This window comes from Mustela nivalis (assembly GCF_964662115.1).
Source record: "Mustela nivalis genome assembly, chromosome: 20".
Lineage (NCBI taxonomy): Eukaryota > Metazoa > Chordata > Mammalia > Carnivora > Mustelidae > Mustela > Mustela nivalis.
The window spans coordinates 10,623,487-10,648,372 of record NC_139039.1 but is presented as its reverse complement, the minus strand read 5'-3'; the positions used below and the strand labels follow the sequence as shown (position 1 = coordinate 10,648,372).

The 24,886-nt window shown below is 42.5% G+C and overlaps 1 protein-coding gene across 9 annotated transcripts in view; it reads left to right on the top strand.

The window, feature by feature from the left end:
- UNC5D (unc-5 netrin receptor D) overlaps positions 1 to 24,886 on the top strand; it is a 562,020-nt gene that overhangs the window by 200,842 nt on the left and 336,292 nt on the right. The gene's annotated exons all lie outside the window — the stretch shown is intronic.

The window sequence follows — 24,886 nt, the reverse complement described above, 5'->3', positions numbered from 1 at the left end:
TCTGTGGCCCAGAGGTGGAGTAGCTGAGTGGAATAGCTGAGCGTTTACCGGTAAAACACTTACCACAAAACCTACTGAATCTCTACTTGTGCTTATTGAATTGATGAAATTCCATTTTACGTGGGAAGAATGTGGCATTCCAAGGGGCCAAGGTATTTGCTCAGGGACAAATCACCGGCTATTTGGTGGTGAGCTGTAGGAGGTCCTCACTGCATCTGGGAGGTTGTGATGACACACTTCTCATCAGCTGCGTATAGGAACAGGCCCAGGAGAGCACAGGTGTGAGAGTCCAGGCTTCGAAACCATTTGGATCCTTCTGCTAACATGTATGACTTTTTGACCTTCAAGTCACTTAGCCTTTCTTACCTCATCTGTGAAGTAAACAAAATACTAATATTTTTCTAGAAGATGTTGTAAGTGTTAAATGACATTTAAAGTACTTAAAAATGTGTCTGTTAGGCAGTGGTGCCCAACACATGGGTGGTTGTCATGAAAACAGAAGATCATTTGGGTGAGCTACCGTGTGTATTTCAGAAAGGTACTGCCATTTCATGGAGAGGAAGCAGGACCTCGGACAACTTATTATTCATTCCTTCCTCCCCACCTAGGGTGGAGAATTTCAGCAAATTTAGCTCCAAATCTTTCTTCTGCATCTTCTCCTTCGGAGACTCCTGCTGTAATTATAGTCTTAAACCAGTCACAGGAGAACATCAGGAGGTCCGGAAATTCAACAATATTCTATCAGGAAATAATACTACTCTGTCTGAAAGTTTCTGAAAATTTCCCTCCAAAAATCCCGCCATTTTTGACGCTCTTCCCCAGCATTTTCCAAAATCTTCCTCTCCCTCCGCCTCCCCTCTTTCTCCTTGTAGAATTTTTAGCTGCAGCAGGGACACATTTTGTCATCAGTTTGAAATTAATCTCTTTTACTAAACAGGCTGTCCCGGAGTAGAAAGAAGGAAGGTAAGGAAAACAAAGACCATTGCTGAAGTGCAGTTCCATTCTCTTCTACCCTCATCCAATGAGGCTGGTGTTGTTTCATAGGCTCTTTGACCACTGGAGTTTTGTTATTGTATTTTTGGGACTATTAAAAGAATATTTTAAAGATTGTCTTAAGGAAAGGATTTAAGTGAAGGATTAGCTTATTTGCCTTAAATATGATGATGATGGTGGTGGTGGTGGTGGTGACAGGATGTTTGGAAAGCTGAAAAATAATGTCTTATTGTTCCCTAGTAAATTCTTTTCCCCCAGCTCTAATTACTTTCCAAGATAGACTTCACTTGACCCAAATTCCTTGCTGTCTTAGTTCTTACCCTCTAGATCAGTGCTGCTTAAATTGTAGAGGCAGGGTAGGCAGCATCAACAGCACCTGGAAGCTATTAGAAATTCACATCCTCAGAACTAATAAACAAATTCAGTAAAGTTGCAAGATACCAAATCAACATATATAAAAATCAGTTGCATTTCTCTGCATGCACAGTGAAATATCTGAAAAAGGAATAAAGAGAGTGATCTTATTTATGATAGCATCCAAACAATAAAATATTTATAAATAAATTTAATGGAGGTGAAAATCTGCACTCAAAAAATGACTTTGATGAAAGAAGTTAAGACACAGCAAGGAGTGCTTGGGTGGCTCAGTGGGTTAAAGCCCTGCCTTTGGCTCAGGTCATGATCCTAGGGTCCTGGGATGGAGCCCCACGTTGGGCTCTCTGCTCAGCAGGGAACCTGCTTTCCCCTCTCTCTCTGCCTGCCTCTCTGCCTACTTGTGATTTCTCTCTGTCAAATAAATAAATTAAATCTTAAAAAAAAAAAAAAAAGACCCAACAAGAGGAAAGATATTTTGTGTTCATGCATCACAAGAATTAATATTGTTCAGATGTCTCTACTACTCAAAGCCATCCATAGATTGGGTGCAATCCTTATCAAAATTTCAATAGCTCTTTTCACAGAAATAGAACAAAGGATCCTAGAATTCAAATGGAACTACAAAAAGAACCTGAAGAGCCAAAGCAATCATGAGAAAGAAGAACATAGTGGAAAGCATCACAGTTCCTGGGTCCAAAGCAGACTAGAGATCTATGGTTACTAAATCAGTATAATGATAGCATAAGTATAGACACATCAGCCAATGGAATAGAACTGGGAGCCCAGAAGTAAAGCCATAAATATACAATCAGCTAAAATTTGACAAGGGGATCAAGAATACTCAGTGGAGAAAGTACAGTCTTTTCAATAAACAGTGGTGGGAAAACTGAATATTCACATGCAAAAGAATAAATTAGACCCCTATTTTATACCCTTCACAAAAATTAACTTAAGATACACTGAAGACTTGAATGCAAAACCTCAACCTGTAAAGATCCTAGAAGAAAGTATAGACAACAAGCCCTTGGAGGGGTGGTCTTGACAACTATTTTTGGATATGACTGGCAGAGGGAGGGTACCTTTACCATGGAAGATTTATTTCAGGGCACAAAGGAAGGTCAGAGGGTCCTTCTTCCTCAGGCTGGCTGTTAAATACCTTCAATTCAAGATAACTGATATGCCAGAGTGGTATATTTTGGGGTGACATACTTTGTTCCCCTTTAAGTCCTAGTGATCAGCATCTATTAGTAGGGAGTCTCAAAACTTCTCTTTCCAAGTTGGTGATATCTGTCGTCATTACTGGACATTATCACTACCGGACCAAACTCCAGTTCCTCTGTCCCCACCCGACCCTCGGTTTATCCTTGTAGGGCCTTTTGCTTGGAACGTTACATCTCCATTCTGCTCTGTCATGGAAATCTGCCTCTTGTCCATGACTCAGTGCCCACAGCAGCTCATTCATGCAGCATTTTTTGACTCTCAAACTCCGCCTCCATAGTATTGGTCTGTACCCCACTATTGTCTAGAATATTTTAAATCTCTTTGATAATTCTTCATTAAACAAGTATTTACTGAGCATCTACTTTGCCAAAATAGCAAGAAAACAGCTTTGGTTCCTGCCCTCACGGAGGTTTATATTTTCTGTGCTTGGGAACTAGAATCTTAATGTAATTAAACTCATTTCACATCAAGTTGTTAGTATTTTTCCTTTTTTTTAATGTATTTAACTGTATTGAAATCTGCATGAGATCACATGCCTCTCCTTTAGCTTGCTGCCTCTGGGACCCTGCCTATTGTTTATACTCAGTAGTTGTTCAGTGTGTTTTAGTTCCATTAAGGTCCTCTCTGATAGTTCTCCCAATAATGGGTCCGTGATTAATGGAGCAAGACTGATATAAAGCAAAGATCAAGCAAAGCTTTATTCCACGCCAAGCATCAAGAATCAGACTGAATGTTTGGAGCCGCTTCTCTTACAAGAGAGGGCGACCTTTCTCTGTTTCACAGACTAGTTTTTAAGGACAAAGGCCATGCAGTTGGGCCTGGCCACACACAGGTGGCCAATCAAATTGTAACACACAGAGAAAGCTGCACAGTGATGCTAGGTGACCAACTGAATTACAATTTACCCTATAGTAGACATTTGACCTAGCCTATCACCTTGGTTAGAATTGGCGCCCAAAAGACTCCCAAAGGGGCCCATACTCCTTGATAGCTAGGGAGACAGTATGCAACCCCCCACTGGTCTGATGTCTCCACTGGACCTGACCCACCCTTGTATCTGGGCTTTGTTACCTGGGGCTGGTTTCAGGGACTTGTTTTTAAGTAAGTCCCCTGGGGGAAGGGGAGCAGGGACAGTTTAAGGTTATTGTTTAACCTGGATGGAAGCCTCTGGCTAAATAGGTCCATACACTCTCTGTGTTGTAACTAAACTTACTCTAACATTGACTGCTCTGCATTGCAACTGCCAGTCTTTGACCTTTTGCCTACAATGTTGATCTATTCAGCACGACCTTTGTAACTGTTCTGTGGGTTTCTGTCTTTGAAGAATCGATTCCCACATGTAATGTTGTTATTTATAATAATTAATATATATTTAGGCTTTGACTCCTTCTCTGGCACCAGAACTCCTAAAAGCCTGGGAATTTCCAGAGAGGAGAGCAAGAAAGGGTTTTTGTTATGTAAATGAGGTGACTTCCAGAAAGCCCCTAAGCAGGTGGGCTGCTTGTCTGGAGAACTCATCATGTGATTGGAGGGTTGTAACTTTCAGGCCCCCTCCCCCACAAGAGGGGCTGAGGGTTGAGTACAATTGCTAATGAGCAAATATTTCAATCATTCATGCCTAAGTAATGAAGCCTCCATCAAGCTCTAAAGGACAGGATTCAGGGAGCTTCTATGTAGAGGAACCGGAATGCTTCCATGTGCCACCATACAGGGCTGAGGACTCCCAGAAAGACAGAAGCTCCTCTGTATCTGGCTATTGATTCAGATCCTTTAAAATCCTTTGTAATAAATTGGTAATCTAGGGAGTAAGCTAGTTTCTGGAGTTCTTGTGAGCCTCTCTAGCAAAGTAATTGAACCTAAGAAGACGATTATAAGTACCTCTGATTTGTATAGCTTGCTTGTCAAAAGCCCAGGTAACAACCTGAACTTTTAATTTTTTTTTTTTTTCAACCTGCACTTTCGATTGGTATCTGAAATAGGGACAGCCTTGGGGGACTGAGCCCTCAAGGTAGATAGAGTAGGGGTTGAGCTGAATTGTGGGGCACCCAGGTCCTGTGGGAGAGCTGCTCAGTGTTATGGAAGAAAACCCACAGGCATCAGAACTTTCTCAGAGTCTTACCATTTATCCTCCTTTTCCACAAAGCCTTTTTAGACCATTTGGGACCCATAATGATTTCTTATAAAATACTCTTCTCTGGATTTTTCTGGAACTGCTGCGTGACACATTCTTGTTAACGTTTATATTATACTAGACGTTTATATTATACTATCCTCGAAGGCCAAAAATGCAAATGTAGCCTGTTTAGCACTTAGTAAGATGTCTTGTCCATGAGTGCCGGATAAATCTGGATTGATGAAATGCATGCTAATGCACTCTAATGGCCACTAAAATGCCATCCTTGTCACTTCTAGTGACCATTAGTTTCTAAGGCCTGTGCCTTGCCCAGAGCAGGTTATTACTCTCCTCTACCAATAAAGAAAATACCGCAGTAAGATAGCCACCACATGCTTCCCTGGGTTTCCTCTTCTGGCCTCCTCTGATTTATTAATAACACTGAGCTCTATAGTAATATGTAGATTGGTTCTTTACCTTGGGACTTGGGAAGGCAAAAGTGCTTTGGAATTTGTCTAATGATAAGGTGATCATTCATGTAACACTTTATGACACAGGGACTATTGTCTGTATTATAGAGGGATAGATATGTACTGTTTATAAAGTACACTCACAAGGGACGCCTGGGTGGCTCAGTTGGTTAAGCCGCTGCCTTCGGCTCAGGTCATGATCCCAGTGTCCTGGGATCGAGACCCATATCAGGCTCCTTGATTGGCGGGGAGCCATCTTCTCCCTCTGCCTCTGCCTGCCACTCTGTCTGCCTGTGCTCGCTCTCTCCCCGTCTCTCTCTCTGATAAATAAATAAAATCTTTAAAAAATAAATAAATAAATAACACTCACAATTGAAGATTAACTATAGTACTTCCTGAAAGCAATCTGCATCCCCCTCAGTAAGAAACGAGTACTCTTGTTTTGTTTTTTTAATAACCTAAGTGACTAATCGAATCATTCGTTAACAAATCCTTATAAAATACTTGACTAGATACCAAGTATAATTTTAACGTTTTTTAATATAAGTGAAGACATGTGGTCTTCACCCTGGTCCAATGTGGTTGGAACTATTCCTATCTTCATTTTACAAAGGAAGAAATACAGGTATAGAAAGAGGGAAGACACACTCAACCAAGGTCACATGGGTGGTCGGGCTCAGGTTTCAACTCCGGAAGAAGTGTTCTGGAGTTTTCCTCTTGTCACGCTCTTAAATGGTATGCCATGTAGGAAATTAGGCATGTCCATATTCTTGTCCGTGTGTCCCAAACGGTGTGTGTGGGCACCGCTCTGATGCTGCTTGCTTCTTATTACTGAATATAGGTCATTTTTAGTCGGCCCTTGTTGCTGAAAGTCCGTTAGTTTGATCACTGAGGGTCCTGCCTTGGGTCTTTCTAATGGATGGTGGAGTTCTCTCTTCAAGTTCATTTTGTTCTGCACATTGTGATATTAAGGGAAGAAATTTGAAATTCCTTTGATAAGGGAAAGCCCCGTCCCACTGGGAAAGAAACCTTCACTAGAGCTTTCTTTGGTGAAACACCCACACTTCCTGTGAATCCCCTTTCCTCACTCCCCACACCCACTCAGGCAATGAGCAGTCCTTTGACACATTTGTTTAATGAGAGAGTTGCTGATCTCACTTCTCTGTGTTGGGTAAGCTGTTTATGGACAAGCAGTCTCTGTCCAATTTGAAGGGCCGAACTCAGGGCCTGGCACGGAGCAACCACTTAACAAATTCTTAATGAGTTGGCATGTGAATTGATGTGAGTCACAAGCTTACCATACAGATTCGTCAACTTAATTACTTAGAGCTTTTGTGCGCGTGTGTGCGCCTGTGTGCGCGCACGTGTTGAAAAAAAATTCCAGTTTCCTTCATTAACAAACGTTATCAAGCACCAAAGCCACATGATATTATCTTCCTTGCAACCCAAAGTTAGCTAAAAAGAGACACAGTAGAGGCCTGATTTTTTTTAATTTGGGGGGATTTAAAGCACAGAGACAGTGTAGCTGATGAATTTGCACAAGGCATGCCGACAAAGCAGGGCATTACATAGAAAAATAAATGGATATTACTGACTACTGCTCCATGAGCCGTAGGTATTTATTGTCCAAATGGACTTATGTGAAAGGTTTCTAATGGAAAGATAACAGACTAAAGGCCTCTTCAGATGGAGGCATTAGTATTCTGATCCAAGAGTTTCAGAGGCATTAGTTTACTTTGAATATTTTCATATCTTTTTACCACTGGGGCCTTTCGTATTGGAACAAATTGATGTCTAGAGTCCAAAAAAGCTGTTTAGTGTGTGATAGTAGAAAATTAAATAATGCATTTGTCCTGCAGGCTTCTGGCTCTCACACTTATGCAAAATCGCTAGAATACCCACAGCCTCTTTTTAGAATGTGGGATGTCTTCATTGGAATGTGAGGAAATCTTTTTAATTACTGACCTCAGATGGATGGCGTGGGGATGAAGGGGTCCTTCTACATTGGAATTTCTGTTCCTGTCTCCAGTAGCATTTGTTGACCTTGAGAAAAATGAATGCTCATCCTCAAATTCCAGAATTTTGGGGGAAGTCATTATACCTGGTGCCCATTCTCCGCACCATCTCCATCAAAATGGAGAGTTAAGACCGATGGAGTGAATGCATTGTATTTTGATGGCCTTGAAAAACAGATGCATTAAAAAGGATATCTAAGGCAGATTTAACTCAGAAGTGGGTGCCGTTAACTCTGCAAGTTCAAATTTCTGGCAACTGCTGGTCATTTGAATCTCCACGATTATAATTTGAGGGACGAACAGGGTCCACCCTGACAACAGAGTCCCCAGAGCGGTTAAGAGTAAAGCAAATCAAATAACAGAAAATTTAGGTTTTTTTTAACAGTGCATTTTAAATTTGTCACCAAGAGAATAGAGAAAAGAGGAGAAAGTCCTCTGGCATTTTCCCGGTTAATGTCTCCTCCTAATTGCTGTTTGGCCTAGTTCTTTTTTTGTCTGTGTTCCCTCCATGTGGGGCTTCTGGCTGCTTTGCATCTCAAGGGGTAGCATATTCAGGACCCCACTTTCAAATGTGGGTTTCTAAAAGGCAGAGTGAGACATCTGCCACCCACCCACTCTCCTGCCTACCAGGACATTCCTCATCTTGCTTTAGCTGGAGTGTAAAATTAACCTCCTGCCCACACTCAGTAGAAGGGGCTGGCTCTGTTTTTTGTAAGCCATCACTTCCCCCAACCCCCACACCCTGTTTCTCCTAATGGCAGAAGTATATAGAGGCAGAGAAATAGAGGAAAGCATTAAGAAAAAAAGGTACCGATACTGGGCTGTTCCCACTGCATAGCATATTAAGTTGGCCCAGTTTACTTGGATCTTGGGTTTATAACTCACCGTATGACCTACCAACCTGATCAATCTTCCTTTCCCAGTCTCTCCTGAGTTTCTTCTTGTTATATAGAAACCGCGTGGTGAGTATTAAGAAGGGCACATGCTGTGATGTGCATTGGGTGTTATAAGCAATTAATGACTTGTTGAACATTATCTCAAGATCTAAGGATGTACTATATGTTGGCTACCTGAATATAATTAAAAAAAAAAAAAAAAGAAAGAAAGAAGAAAGGAAAGACAGACAGACAAGTGGAAAGGGGAAAATAGCCTGTGGCCATCACTGTTGCACTGTGATTCTTAAACCTCTTTGCCGGAATGGGTAGGGGTCCAGAGCTTACAGGAGGTCACACATACACGAACACACCAGAGGACACAGAACCAGCAAGCAGAGACATTTTTCGTCACTGACTCAGAGATTTGGGAGTTACTGGTGAAGGGGATCAGAATCTGCCACCCCAAAATACGCCACTTTGTCATAACGATTATTTTGAGCCGAAGGCAGTGAGAAAAAGCAAACCCAGGAAGAACTCTCTGCTTTCCCATTCTTGGCCCCAAAGCAGGGCATCGGCTTTTCATTGTGAATGTACCCTCCTTCCTTCCCCTGTACTATCCAGACATGGAAAGTTTGCCTTGAGAAACAAAATCATGTTACTAAAATAACCCTTATTTTTCATTAGTTTCCGAGCATATTCGCTTTTTCAGTTTACTGCTCCTAGAAGCTCAAACCCTTTTCCTTTGTCTAGTCACTTCTCCACAATTTATCATGCTTTATTAAAATGGTATTTAAGTTCTCAAGCCTAACGATTTAATTGGTTTGTCCCTTGTTTTCTATGAAGTCCTGGTCCCATATAAATGAAAAGCATCAGTAGAACATATTTGCTTTTTTTCCTGTTAGTCTGGCTCTTTGTCGGTTGAATTCACCAACCCCAGTGACACAGTATAAGAGTGTAGAGGAAAAGTTAATCCTCCCCTGCGCTAGTGAAGAACTGTTTCTTGATTGGCAGCTTCTCTTTCTGGACTCAGAAAAACTTCTCTAGAGCTTATCTATAACTCTTGAATTTCAAAGGAAAAATACTCCATGCCGTGAATTTACTTCTTTTATCCAACAAATCTTTTATTGAGCACTTTCATGAGTAAGACTTACTTCTTGCTCTCCTGTGGTTGATAATCTAGCAGAGACAACTTTATAGGCTTTTGGAGACTTCAGATTTGTTCCAGTGAAAATTACCAAATAGTTAGAAGGTACCATGCTATCTACCAATCTGTCATTTATTTATTAATCATCCATCCATCTGTTTTTCACTCCATGTATTTATATCATTGTGCTTTCAAATATAAACTGTATTTGATAAAGTAGTAATAAATGTTTCACCTTCCTAGCCATCATAAAGTTTTAAAACCTGAAAAATTCAAATTAAAAAATTTTTTTTAAAAATTAAAATTTAAATGATATTATAATATCATGTAAAAGCCACAGATTGCGGTTGTGAAATAAATCTAAAAAACAGCCAGGAATTAAGACACTATACTTTAGAGCAGTTAAGGTAAACCTAATGGCCTGCATAATTCAGATTTTACTTTTGTTTATTTTTTTAAAAGATTTTATTTATTTATGTATTTGACAGAGCGCATGAGATCACAAGTAGGCAGAGAGGCAGGCAGAGAGAGAGGGGGAAGCGGACTCCCTGCTGAGCGGAGAGCCTGATTCGGAACTCGATCCCAAGAAACTGAGATCATGACCTGAGCTGAAGGCAGAGGCTTAACCCACTGAGCCACACAGGTGCCCCAGATTTTACTTTTATTTTAAGGAAGAGCATCCATTTATCAAAACAGGCAAGCATATTTCGGATTCCACATTCTGGAAGGAATTTCATTAGAATATTACCTAGCATTATAATTGGTTGAAGCTTCTGATTCTTGCCCTCTTATTTAGATTTTGAGAGAGAATGTGTGCACACACAAGCCTGGGGAGGAGCAGAGGGAGAGACAGAGTCAAGGGGAATCCACACTGACCTTGGAGCCCAACGTAGGGCTCAGTCTCATGACCTAGAGATCATGACCTGAGCCAAAACCAAGTCTGATGCTCAACCGATTAAGCCACCCAAGCACCCCTTTCCATCTTATTTAGAACCTGGTTTACTAGCTGCTGTTCTCTTTGGGCCACTTGTTCTAAACTGCGATGAGTATTTAAGTCACCGGGAGGGCTTGTTTGAAGTGAGAACACAGATCGACTGGGTGGCATCCCCAGGCTCCATTTAGTTTTTTTTCAAGCCTCCGGTTGGAGGCCCTCCCAGGCTAGAGATGAGTAAACTTCAGATTTTGAGTCTGCAGGTCTGGGATGAGGCCCAGAATCTACATGTGTAGGTGATGCTGGTACCACCAGTTATGGGAACACACCTTGACATCCGCGACTCAAGGACACAGTGGGTCACTAAAGTTAGAGAAATGCGGGTGAGATTCACCCCCGCTTCGTGGATGTTCACTGGACAGTTGCAGATCGTCACATGTGCCTAACCTTTAGTACTGTGTCCTTAATGCACCCACCCCCCGGCCCCACCAGGCTTTCGTGTCTGTGTGGCTTGTCACCGCATCCCGGTGTGTAAAAGTAGAAATGTGTTTGGTGAGGCAGGATCTGCCTGACCACAGTGGGCCACTGGAGAAAGAGTTATTGATGTAATTGACCTTAGCTGTCAGAATATTTGTTAAAAGTCAGGAGTTGTTAAATCCAATAGTGCTTCACTTCATTGCATAGGAATCTGGGTCTCCATGCTACACTTCTTAGTAATGTTCTCTGGCTTGTTAAGAAAGGACGATGGGAAGCACAGTTTAGGGGGTGAGTTTTGGGCCGTTCTCTCTGGTGTTAAAAGATGACACTCACTTACCATGTGTCTCGCTCTTCACTTCCTCAGCAGCTCTGGTCTCTGTAAGACATAGGTAATACACATGCCGTTACCTATTTTACTTGTGCATTTAGATAAGATCTTTGTCTTGGCTCAGAAATTTATTAATGGATGCCCTCGAGCGCATTTCCTTATTGTTTCCAACTGGGCCACGTTGCCTTCTCTGCAAAGGGGATGCTAATAGCTAGCCTTAATTAGGTTTACTTCAAAGATTAAATCATATAGTCTGGGATGACTGGCATGTGATAAATACTTCATTTTTTCCCTTTCTTTTTATATCATTTGCTTAATATTAAAAATCTTAAAAATTAATTGAAATCTCCTGATTTCAGTGGTAATTGGAAAGATTTTTTGGTCTCATGGTGTTTCGGTGTTCTTTAAGACTCCGACAGGAGGCCTCCCAGTTCAAGACTGGTGAACTTCCAATCCTGACCACCTGCTCCCTTTGTTAAAGTCTGTCCTGCTGTGTCTGAGCAGGATGGCAACGCCCAGGATCTCACTGCTCCAGCTGATTCATTCTTACAGACTATCATCTCCAGGGTAGCAAGTTTGAATATGTCTCTCCCCTTCTGATCGGTACATTTGGCTTGGGTCCTGCTGCTGGCAGGGATATGGAACCTGATTCTAAGTGGCGCGGGATGGCTTTGAACGTTGCCGTATGCCCCTAATCCAAGGGACATGTCTGAGGGAAGTTCTCTGCTGCTTTTCTAATTTCCCAGGCCACTTGTTCCCTGAGTCCCTTAGAAACCTAATGGGAAGAATCTGCTTGAGGACACTGGGTCTTATTTACTCTCTTATTCTTAGTGTTTGGCTCAGTGTCCACACAGGATGGGCTCAATCACAGCTTTTGAATAAAAGAGCTTAGTAATAAAAGAATTTCTACACAATCCCAAGTCATGCAAGAATCTCATGAAAGGTTGGCAAGCAACTTTTTAAAAGGCTTATTCAAATTGGCAGTAAAGCGTGGAGCATCCTGTTAAGACCCTGTAAAACTGTTCATTTTCAGCCCTTTGATGGATGCTTTGCACCTTAGTCATGTGGCGGCCATACCGTCCCCTCTCGTGCAGAACGAACGTTAGAGCAGCCTCTTGGAGATGGCCCAGGGCAGTCCCCTCATTGCGCAAAGGAGGAAACTCACTGCCCTTCCGGGGAGGTTGTGTTTTCTGCCATGGATATACCTACCAATGCCTTTTCCTACCTTGTAATGAACCCAGAAATAAGTCCTGAAATTACGTACTAATGATCATCAGGATACGTTCCACAGAGAAGTGCTGCTAATGGTGGTCATTGACCCTGTCACTTGCTTGCTGCTGAGGGCTCACCACAATGCGTAGTTGAACAGGGCTACCACTTTCTGAGGCCACCAGCACTGACCTGCCGGCCGTGGGGTTCAGTCCCTCTTCATCCCAACAAGGAATCTTTAATAGCATCTAAAGGAAAACAAGAGAACAAGGCCAGCACGGAAAGCCCTCACTGTTGCCCCTAAGGAAAACCAAGATGCTGATTTTTTTTTTTTTTTTAAGATTTTGTTTATTTATTTGACACACAGAGATCACAAGCAGGCAGAGAGGCAGGCAGAGAGAGAGGAGGGAGCAGGCTCCCCGCGGAGCAGAGAGCCCGATGCGGGGCTTGATCCCAGGACCCTGGGATCATGACCTGAGCCGAAGGCAGAGGCTTTAACCCACTGAGCCACGAAGGTGCCCCAAGATGCTGATCTTAAATAACGAGGCACTTCCAAATAGGTGAAAACAGGTGCACAAAGAGCAGAGCCCAGGGGTGCTGGAACGTGTTGGTACATGTCCAGGGTCAAAGACATGCTCCAAAAGGAAAGCAACGGAATGAAACATTACGAATAGTCTTTTTAAGGCCAATGTACCTCAGGCAAGCTTTCTATTTGGGGGTTTTTCCTGTTCTTTCTTGTTTTTATCCAAATTAAGTAGCATTTTCATTATCTAAGTATACAAGCCACTTCTCTCCCTGCCCCTTCCCCCCCCCCGCCCACACACTTTTTTCCCTCTTTTGGTGCCCACTGCCATACATGTATGGTTAAGACTGTTCAGAAGGTCCATGAGCCAGTAGGTATTTCAGGGGAGTCATGGATTGATGCCCTGATAATTAGTTTTCCCTAGCTCTTTTTTTTTTTTTTTAGAGAGAGAGAGAGGAGGAAGCAGGCTCCCCGCAGAGCAGAGAGCCCGACGCGGGGCTCGATCCCAGGACCCTGGGATCATGACCTGAGCCAAAGGCAGAGGCTTTAACCCACTGAGCCACCCAGGCGCCCCTCCCTATCTCTTTTTGAGGCTGTGGAATGAGGAGGAGGAGGAGGCTAATGTCGGACGGTTAATCCGTCTGATTTCACGAGGAGTTGTGGTTCCCTGTTGATGACAGCCTCTGGTGGCCTGCTCCATTCATTCCTTTGGTGTGTCTTAGTCAGTGAGGTGAGGCTAGAGAATTTCAAGCAGCAACGCTAAACCTTTAACCAGAAATGATGGTATTGCCAATAACAGGGAGAAGCCGGCTAATAACATTTCAATTTTTACATTCTTGGCCCCATTTTTCTCTCACGCTGAAATGTTATTGAGGTATAACTGCTTGTTGAACACACATTAATTCTGGAACTTGTGGTGAATCCAATCACACGTCGCTGAATTCACCGGCTCACTGCATAAGCCTTTTGACATTTGAGGCCAAATGTTCAAATCACAAAGCTGAAGGTCGTGGCATGTGTTAGACAGAGAAGAATTAAGAAGATACACAGCCCCCATGATCTCTTGCACAGTCTTTACAAACCTGTCACCATCACCAATGCATTATTTATCAGATTAGTTGAAGGAAATGCTATTTTTTTTTTTTTTTAAACAGGGCTTAGTTATGGGAGTGAGTGGGCTCCACGGGTACTGTCAACTAGGAAAGCATCTTATTTCACATGTAGACACTTCCCGTTCCACTAATGAGCCCTCTGCCTTGATTCGTAACATGTTATTGCATGTATTTTTAGGTTGATTTTATGCCATTGGACAGTCCCTCTATAACTGGCGAACATTTGCATGAACAGGGCTCATTAAGTATTTTTAGATCTGCTGTGGCCTTTGCAGAATGTAACTGAACTGGAGAGTTCTATCCTGCAGGATTCAGCTCTGTACACGCAGGAAGGGGCGAGGACAACTGGTGAAGGTCAGCCAGCTCCTCTGAGCAGGAGCGCCGGTCCCTAAATGATCTGGAAGTTAGGAGTGCAAGAAAAGGAAAAATAAGCTCATTTTGACATCAACTGAGAAAACTGGAATTGTCAAAATTTCTTTATTTCCAGGGCATTCAAAGACTGTCCTGGGCAGTCAGATGGCGAATGCCGGCCCTGATGCTTTCTGAACCACAGAGAGGGGCATGCATTCTCTTCCTTGAAACGTTCCTGAGGCTTCCTTTCCCTAAAAGATGTGATCATCTCCCCAGGGAGAGCTGTCTTGACAGCTTGAGAGACACTGGAGTGGAGCAACTCAAGATATCTCATGGAAATGTCGTTAAAAGCGAACACCACGTCAGGAAATGGTCCAGATGCTGTAACATGAAATCTGAACTTGTTAACCTGAAATTATACCAGGACCACAAAACCTCTGAAACACACATGGCTTCATCAACTTACTCAAAATCCCCTGGGTAGATATGGTTTCAGCCAAGGAAATGCAACGACTCCAGGGCTAAACCACAATCCCAATTAATTTTTATTCATTGATTTTTGAGGTTACGTTTTATTTATCATGTGTGTGTCTCCCCCCCGACCCCCTTTGGAGTGATGCAGAGGCCTTTAAAGTTTTGCAACCTGCCCTTGAAGCCTTTGCTCGCCTGTTGGAGACAATTTTCCTTATCGTTCTCTTCCTAGCTGTTTTTCTGTGTTTCTTGTCCTGTTCCGTGCATATGCCCTTCAGGCTAATTTGGATCACCCTGTCCTTTAATTCAGTACATTTAGATGGCTCGTTGGTCCTTGCCATCAGCAACAGTGATTCATTCTATGTATAGTTTTTTGGACTTTGTTCATCCAGTGGTCTGTTTTATTGGAAAGCAAAACAGGAAACATGGTCAGGTTGGTTCCCATTACTGGTTTGTGAGCAGATTCTTACCTTTATTATTCTGCTTGTGCTTTTAGGCAAGCGAAGCAGACTAGGTCCCAGTCCTGGCTTGGGATTGCTGGATATGACCTGTTTTGAACACAAGATAGGGTGGTCCCAAGAACAAAGTCCCCTAGGCCAAGATGGTATGATGAGGTAGTTACCCGAATAGTTGGCAGAAATTTACAGTGCATTCTCGTCTTTGACAGGCGAGGTGATGGGGGAGTCGGTTGGAGAAGGGACATTTCATGGAAGGGTATTTGTTGACAGATTCTGTGTTCCATTGTTTCTGTAGGTGGGCTGGGGCCTCTCAGTTCCAGAGCTATTTCTGGGTTTATATCTCACGCTTCTGCATTGCTTACGCTCCGAAGCTCCTACTTCTGTGCTATATTCTGATGAAAAGAGGAAGGCTCAGGGTTGTGTCTGGAAAGATTCCATGAGCAGAAGCAAAGTGGAGCTGTGCAAGGTGGTGGAGAGCCCATCCATCACCTGGAGGAGGTGCAAAAATCCAATATACACGGCCATTAATGGGTCGTAACACATAATAATAGCGGTTCCATTCCAGCTGGAAAAGAGGTGCATTGATCCCACTCTTTGAATGTTGTTCACATCCACCTTTTAGCCTTGTAGGGACAAACAAGAGAGCAGAAAGTTGTTATAAACATGTCTTAGTGAGGTGCCGCCTCTACATGAAATGAAGAAGCACTGCTTCCTTAGTTCTCGTGGCACTCCGAGGAAGTGGGGCTGGGAAGTCTGCTTCTTGGGTGTGAGGGTGGGAAACCACTTACTTCTTTAGGTTCTCACCATGCTCCTGGGGTAAGAATGAAATTAGACCCAGTCGCCCTTTGGAGGAGACTGTAAGTGCGACCGACGACGAGTAACACACTTCCCAGCAGGCTGGATACAAGACCTTCAGCTCTTTATAAGGAACTGGCTGGGATGTTAGAAATATTTTACTTCAGGGCTTCCATAACTCATGAAGCCACACATACTCTGAGTAGCCACATGATACCTGCGTGAGCTTTTTGTTGTTCTTAAACCATGATTTTAATCCTTAGAAAGATTATTGAAGGGCTACTTTTATTTTGAATATTAATATTCGCTTTATTAAAATTACAAATTGAAAAACTGAGTTCTTTCTTAAGCTTTAAGTTCAATTTACAAATCTAATTATTTTACTAAATCTGGCAACTTTAGCAATCACTTTTTAAAGGATTTTTTTTACAACCTAGTTAATTAAATCACTTAAATATTTTAAACTGCACTTATAAATTTAAGATACTCGATTTTCTTTTTAAGTACTTAAATTGTCTAACAAATAAACTTTCTCATGTGCTTCAATAACACTTGTAAATCTCATAAATTCAAGTTGTAAATATGGCGGATTTTAATTCTTCTGCACGTTACAAGATTATTTATGATTTTAGAACTTTTTTTATAGCTACCAACTTAAATTTACAGTTTTAAAAGTTAGGGGTTCCTGGCTGGCTCAGTCAGTAGAGCATGTGACTCTTGATCCTGGGGTCGAGAGTTCCAGCCCCATGTTGGGTGTGGTGCCTACTTTAAAAAAAAAAAAAAAGTTACCTAGTAATGTCTCATTTAAAACTTGAACCATAGGGGCGCCTGGGCGGCTCAATGGGTTAAGCCTCTGCCTTGGGCTCAGGTCATGATCTCAGGGTCCTAGGATAGAGTTCCGCATCGGGCTTTCTGCTCGGCAGGGAGCCTGCTTCCTCTTCTCTCTCTCTCTCTCTCTGCCTGCTTGTGATCTATCTCTGTCAAATAAATTTAAGCAGAAAAAAACCCCAAAAAAACCAACTTGAACCGTAAAGATTTCTTAGGTATTCTATATTGAAGTCTCTTAAACAATACAGATAGTGTATTTAAAATATCAGGTGTGCACAGAATATTCTTAAATTTAATAAAAAATAATTATAGGCTGGGACTGATCGGCTTTTTGCATTTTTCTCCTAATTTTCCCTGGGATTAAATGACAATTGCACGGAACAAGAGGAAGAGAACATCATACCAAGGGGGCATGGGGTCTTTGTCTTCGCATAGGTGAGTTAAGGACCCAAAATATTAGGGTGAAACAAACAACTTGGTTTTGGCAAAGACATTGCTCTACTGACGTGTGCAACAAAGTTGAATATAGGAAGGGGTTTGATCTCATAGCTCCAGTCCCCATTTTAAGTAAAGTCAGAACTTAATTCTCTCCTCACAAAGTCGCAACCATCTCTAGACATGAAGCTAACACAGGCGGGTTTTTCAGTCTTTGTACTTTCATAAGCCATGGGATGTCTTCCCCTCTGGAGCGTCAAATCCTTATTTAAGATTTCCAATACCTCTTTGGATTAGGTACATGTTGGATCTGTATTCTCAACAAATGTTTTCTTCCTGGCAGAACTACAACTTGTTTAGGTAGATATTAAAAGCATTTCCAGTTGGATTTGCATATGTCACAGCTTTGCCTGAATGTGTTCCCACAGACTGAATCCCTGTCCCATTTCTCCTACCTAGCATCTCCCCCACTCTACGGCTGAAGCCCAAGATGGGTTTCCTTTATTGATTTAACTCTGACCTTTAATATTAATTATGAGAGAAAAAGTGAGAAGGTAAACGGAAGCATCTATGCAGATCTGGAAAGTCACTAATGCTAATGTGAAATGCAGCTATTTTTAAAAATATGTTAGGTATCACTTTTTTACATCAGGGACTAATTATATCCCGAGAGGCAGGACCTGGTGACTCTGAGCCAGACCACCTGGCTTTGCCCCCAGCACCAGGTCTCCCAGCTGTGTCGATCATTCCTGCTTCAGGTACCTCATCAATAGCAGTAGTAGCAAGACCTGCCTCAGAGGACCACTGAGTGTATGAAATCCACAAGAACAGAAGCTTCGGGAAGACCAACAGTTGCCTCGTTTTGGTTATGGAGATCTCAGCACCTATAATGGTGCTTAGTTATTATATCCGTGCATTTACTAACTGTAAAGTGCTTAAAACTGTGACTGGCAGGGGTGCCTGGATGGCTCAGTTGGCTAAACAACTGCCTTTGGCTCAGGTCACGATCCTGGAGTCCTTGGATCAAGTCCCACATCGGGCTCCCTGCTCAGCAGGGAGTCTGCTTCTCCCTCTGACCTCTCTCCTCTCATGATCTCTCTCTCAAATAAATAAGTAAAATCTTAAAACAAAAAAACACACCAAAAAAAAAAAAAACCAAAAAACAAAAACAGAAAACAGAACAGCGACTGGTAGGTAGAACATTTCCAACCAAAGTTGGTTATGATTGTGTTTTGGTGACAACTTGCCTGCCGTCCCGTGCAAATTTCTAATTTCACATTGATCTATCAGGAAATGGTTTGCCAGTGATCCCGTGCCAGTGGTTCCAGCCCTCTATAGATTTTGATATTTGTGATTACTTTCACCTGGAGAAAGCCATGGGTAAAGTGGAATTACTCTAGCTCTTGGAGGCCCAGGTTAATTTCAATTTCCTGGGTTTGTAGGTCTTTCTTATCCTGCTCAACATACGTGCAGCTTTCATTGTTCACTGTGTGGTTTTTGTTTTTTCCCCTTTAAACTATCTCGTCCTAAGTCTTCCTTCTCTCTGTCCTATCCTTTTCCGTGTTTTCTTCTTTTGTGCACCTTTTACGTGGAGGCAGTCTCCAAAAGTCAATTCTTGGCTGTTTTTGTTTTTTTTTCTTTTTTTTTGTTTTCCATATTTCATCTAGTCTTCCTGGTCACTTTAAGTAAAGCTCCCTTTATCCTCATCCCTGACCATTTCCTCAATCATGACCCTCCCCCACCCTCAAAAACACTTGTGTAATATCTACTATGTTCCTAAGCTCTGATAACAGAGCAGTATTCTTCTCACATTTGAGACCTGAGTGGTAGAAGAAGCTTCCATTCCCTTCTCTAGAACCTGATGGTTGTTGAAGATGTGTCTACTCTCCCTTATTCAGTGTTTTTCCCATCTGCTGTGTACATAGTGTTATCACTTCAGACCGTTATCGTGATCACCTGGGCTCTCCTCATTGGTCTCCCCACCTCCAGCACGTACCTCGTTGTCTACCTGCCATGGTGCAACTAGAATTGTGTTCTGCGTAACAAGAACCAATGATATCTCTCCATGCTCAGAAGCCAATGGGGGAGTCTCAGGTCTCTCATTTCCAACTTCATCTCTCCTTATGTCCTTCCCATAGGCCTTTGTTTCTTTACCTCAAGCCCATCCTACCCACCATCTCTTACTGTGGTCTTTTCCCAGCATGATAGGTAGAATAATACCCCCCACCCCTGTTCTAGTCCCTAGAACCTGGGAAGATGTTAAGGGGAATTCAGGCTGCAGGTGGATTGAAGATGCTAATCAGCTTGCCTTAAACTAGTTCGAGCATCGTGGGGGAATCAGGTGGGCATCGTGTAATCACTAGCGTCCTTAAAAGTGGAAGAGGAGGGGAGAGGGGAGAGTCCGGACGGGCTGTGACCTCAGAAGAGGATATGCATGACGGCATGTGACATGAACTCCATTTGCTCTTGCACGAGCTTTGAAGGTGCCCTGAGCCAAGGCATGTGAGCAGCTTCTGGAAGCTGGGAAGGGCAAAGACACCGAATCTCCCCCGAGGACTCCCCAGAAAGGAGCAGCACACTTCCGAGTTAGTCTAGCGGGACCTGTGTCAGACTTCTGCAGAACGGTAACAGCATGAATTGTGTTTCCAGCTACTGTGCGTGTAGTAAATAATTTGTTAACAGCCGCGATAGGAAACTAACATACCCACCTTGTGCTTACAGGAAAGCTGAGGATAATGTTGAAGGTGAGCTTCTCCTTCCCACTGATTTACTGAAATCCGGTAAAGTTCAGGGTCCAGTGTAAATCTCACTTGTTCCAGGACTTGCTAGGTACTTGCAGGCAAAATTCATGTCTGTAACCCCTCCCTAGTTACCTAAAACTTTGCTGTGTCCGCGGTTTCTCTTTTATTAGCTGCACACGTGTATCTCTAACCTTGGGTTGTGAATGCCCTGAAAATGGGATTTGTCTATTACTTTTTTTTGTAGCCCCTCACAGAAGCTTTACACTCAAGCCAATGCTTTTTTGAATCCCATTGTAAAAATGCAACACGTTGTATAGAGTGCTAAACATAAGTCCTAAGTGCCCACAAGATGGAGATATTTCCTTAAAAAAATAATTTCCTTATCCCCTGAGACCATTTCTCTTTGACCCCTCTTGAAAACAGAAAACAAACTCCTTGCTTTTTAGTTGGAAGTGAGAGTATGGCATTTCAAGTCTTGTGTCTGTAATCATAACTCAGGATTTAAATATATATATAAATAGAGTGGAAATTTAATTGGCCATTTTAAGGTAAAGGGTTGCTATGCACGTAAACTAGAATTAAATCGATTGGCTTAAGAGGACTTTAGTCAACAGCACAACCTCACGGTTGCAAGTGTGGTGTGGCCTAACGGCGACGTGTTGTGGACGATGGTTGTATCTGATAGCACGGATTCTGGGTTCCCTTTAGGAAGAGGTCAGGAGAATATGAGGAAATGGTCCCACTTGCTACAACTTTGTTTCATTTTTTTCTATTGGAATACAAATTAAAGTCAAGGATACTCTCTCCTAGAGACTCTGACGAGGGGCAACGGTTCAGGTTGTGTGAACATCTACGGCTGTAAGAGGACGATGTAACGACACTTAGGATTGTCTTCTGAAGCTGCCTCTGACAGGCAGGATTTGGATGTTTAAGCTCAGAAATTCATGTGCCTTCATCAGTTCTTTTAGAAGATCCCTTCCTTAAACACGGCCCCCACTTCAGTGCCATGTGCCTTACGTTTAGTAATGGTTGGCTAGTTTCTCATGCCTGTTGTCCTTTTCTGAGAACTCTGCTGAAGCTACCTGTTCTCTTTCCAATGCCAAATCCATCCTGGAACTGTGTTCTGGGAAGAGGGGAAGTGTGGGAGGGTGTGTGGACCTGCTGAGTTCGTTGGTTTCACAGTGGGTGGATTGACAGTGTGAAGGCACAAGTTAAGTTTATGAAGCCAGGGTTGAAAATAATTTAAATTCCACGGAAATGTAGGAGATTGTTGAATTCATCCCCTTAGGTAAGCAGCATTAATGTTCAGAGTAATCCAGGGCCCTTATTTTACATCTGAAGGCACCCCAGCCAGAATGACACTATGATTGGGGAGGAAAAAAAGGCTTGTTTGAGTAACCTGTCAATAACTGTCTCCAGATATTTAAAGTCCTTGCAGATAGAGAAGGAAGTGGGGCATATAGGGCAAAACCAGAACTTTCTGGCAGTTGCTGGGGGGAGGTAGAGTTCATTCACTGTTACAGAGCATCATCTTATAAGCTAAATAAGCGTGGAATGCACTTATAATGATCTGTCTTTCACCAAAAGGCTAGAGGATCACTTATTAGGGCAAGATTGGGTGGGAAGTGATACTGGGTAAACTTCGTGATTTTTTTTTTTTTTTCTTCCTACCAAACCTAAAATTCTGTTATCAAAAAGACACACATGTATACACTCACATGTGTGCACATATACACTCTCTGAGTTTTGTTTCTGTAAAATATTAACCCAAATTAAAGTGAACACTGGAACAGACTTTACTAGCTGTTGACTTTCGTCGGGTAAATGAAGATGGCACTTCCAATGTAGTGGTGGATGAAGCCAGCTTAACCAGGAAGCACGCTTCTGGTGTTGGGTTGGGTGAAGGCTACAGTGATAAATGGTCATTGGGGACCTATGAAATGAGGCCTCAGATAAACAGGAATAGGAAAGTGCTTTTGAGTTTTGTAAACCAAAGATGACCAGCTCTTCTGCCAGCTGTTAACTTCTCTGTTTTTGCCTGCATTCTTTGGGATACCAAAATTTTCCTTCAGGTTGTGTAGAGTAGCTCATTGTGGTGAACTCCTTGTATTTCAGTGCTCCCCCCCCCTCCTTTCCTACTAAGAAAGAACGAGTTGTCAGTATTGGCTACCACATCCTGAGCTCTCTTGTGTGCAGCTTTGACCCCCGTGTTGGTAGGGTCTCTATCTCCTTGAGGGATTTTATTTTTGGAGGGGGGGGTCAAGATTCTCTTTCTTGCAGATTCTTTCACCACCTGGATGGCTTCTTGCACTAACTGGGTTATCACCTGGCCAGTGGCAGCTCATTGCTCTGGGGGTTCGAATCTTGCAGAATGACCGGAGTCCCATTTTGCTGTCACTGAACAGCTCCTGGCAAAGAAGGTGTGATTTCCACGGGGTGGTGCAGATGACTTTTTAATTAGGATTTTTCTCTTTAGAGTGTGCTGCATTAATAGGTGGGTTAGAAAAAAGAAACTTGAGGGTGTGGGAGTGCTTGGGAAATGGGGGAGCTCTTGTTAATTGGCATTAGAAACCAGAGAAAAGTAGCCAGAGAAGCCTCTGCAGAAAGAAGCTATCCATGCTGTGTGACAGGTGGGAGTTGGAGAGGGTGGTAGCTGATAATAGGGACTAATCCATGATTGCACCTTTCTCAGCAAGTTAAAAATGCTCTAGCGACGGGACAGGAGCTATTAGCCCCTTCTGATCAGAGAGAGTTCGAGTTTTACTGATGACATTTTTTTACCACACCAGCATAGGTAAAAGCTTCTAATTATCAGGAGGACATACACTTCGTTAAAATTTGGAGCCAACTAGATTCGACTTAAACTTACAGTTCATTTAGGCTCCATGAGTCTCATTTTCTTCATCTTTAATGTGTGCATAATAGCGCTTGCCTAATCACATTATCGTGCAATTTAAAGCAAATGATACAATGCAGAGAAGGCACTTAGGCTAGGATCCGTCCATAGGCAGTATTCAGGCATTAGCTTGGGTCCTGAAAATATTTAATTCCAAGGAACCCAGAAGTTACCAAACACTCTGTCACCCTTTCCTGGAACAGCCTGGATCCGATGCATATAGTTGGGGTTGGAGAGGAGGTAGGACCCTCTACAGCCTTGAGTTTAATGATTTCTTTTGCTTCAGAATACCTATTTAATTAACACATCTATGCCTTAATTTTCCAGCCACTCCCAGAGCTGGATAGCACTAACTGCCCCTTTCTCACAGAGAAGCCACAAAGGTAGATATTATGAAATTATGCAATTTTTTCAATGGACCAACGAAGGGCATTTGAAGGAAACTGTAATGCATTTCTCCAAGAAGATCTGAGTGAGCCATATAAGGTTTTCAGCTCAAAAATCCGATCTCCTGACCACATTATTCATTTATGCCTGACATACATCAGTTTTCATACCTTAAGAGAAGAAGAAATCTCAAAATAGGATGGAGATTTAGGTATATGGCAAAGACCTTTTCTTTTTCTTTCTCTGTGTGTGTGTGTGCACGTGTGCGTGTGCGTGGGAGTGAAGGAAGGGATGTTGGAAGTCTTTGGCCTTCTCGAATGTGTGATGGATCCCACATAATGGCTAAGCCACTCCTTTCTTGTTTTTTTTTTTTTTTTTTTAAAGATTTTATTTATTTATTTGACAGACAGAGATCACAAGTAGGCAGAGAGAAGGAAGCAGGCTCCATGTCAAACAGAGCCCGATGCAGGGCTTGATCCTAGGACCCTGAGATCATGACCTGAACTGAAGGCAGAGGCTTAAACCACTGACCCACCCAGGCACCCCACTCCTTTCTTGTCTTTTGGGTCCCCTTGGCAAAGGATGTTGTAAGCATAGTACTGGGCAAAATACTGGTTCTGGTAAATACTATTCAGATTTGACCTTTGAATGAAGGTTAAGTAGAATCATGAACAAGTATCCGCTAGTATCCGTTAGGCGCTGAGGATTAACAAGGAAGTACAAGCAGTCATTGAGACAAACGTGTGTACAGAATTCCAATTAATCGAGATTGTATTGATGTAGGTTTGCGTAAAATGATTTGGAAATACCACTGGATGGTGTGGGGAATTGTAGGGAAAGACCCTCCTCTTTGAAAAAGCATTTGTGGCCATAGGCTGACATGATACAATTCTATGTAATTTACTCATTAACATAGCAAACATGTATTGAACAACTTCTGGTCCTGGCAGTTAATTGGTTTGTGGTAAATTAATAGTGCATCCTGACATTAGGAGGTGATGGTCCAGCTGGGGAAGGAAGACCTACACACACACACCCTTAGTGTAAAGACTTAATGTACGATTGCCTTGCCATTGACTGGTAAAGCACAAGTTGGCATCAGTAGGTAACAACCTACCACCCACCCCCATCACTATGTGTATTTTTATTAGGTGTCTTACGTGCTTTCCTAGATATCATCTCACATAAGCTTTGTAACCAACCTTTGAGGTTGACTTCCTGTTTTGCAACTATTAAAGCCAACTCAGATGCTTAAAGGATAGTCTTAAGTTCACATAGCCTGCTATTTCAGGTTCCAGCCCTTGAACCTAGATTTCCTGATTCTGGTATCTTGAAACTGATTCCTTGATCCTAGCTGTTTGTCCATCCTGACCTGTGGTTCAGAGCCATTGCTTGAGGAGGACTATTTGATGACCTTGTTCTGCACCCAGGAGTGACAGATGTTGTTTACCCACTAACACCTTCTCACCTCAACATTTATTCAAAACCTCCAATATCCACGGAATAACCACTCTGAGAGTCCGGGAGTAAATATCTCTATTGATACAGGCTGTAGAAGATATTTCACAAGGAATAGAGAACTGAGGAATACACCAAGCAGTTTCTTGTCTTCCCCATGCGTGCTACTGGAAGACACTGCCAAAATTCATTCGATTCTAGGTAGGAATACATTTATTGAAGGCTCTTATAATTGCAGTGAATTGCAATACCTTGCTAACTTAGAAAACGTTGGGGAAAA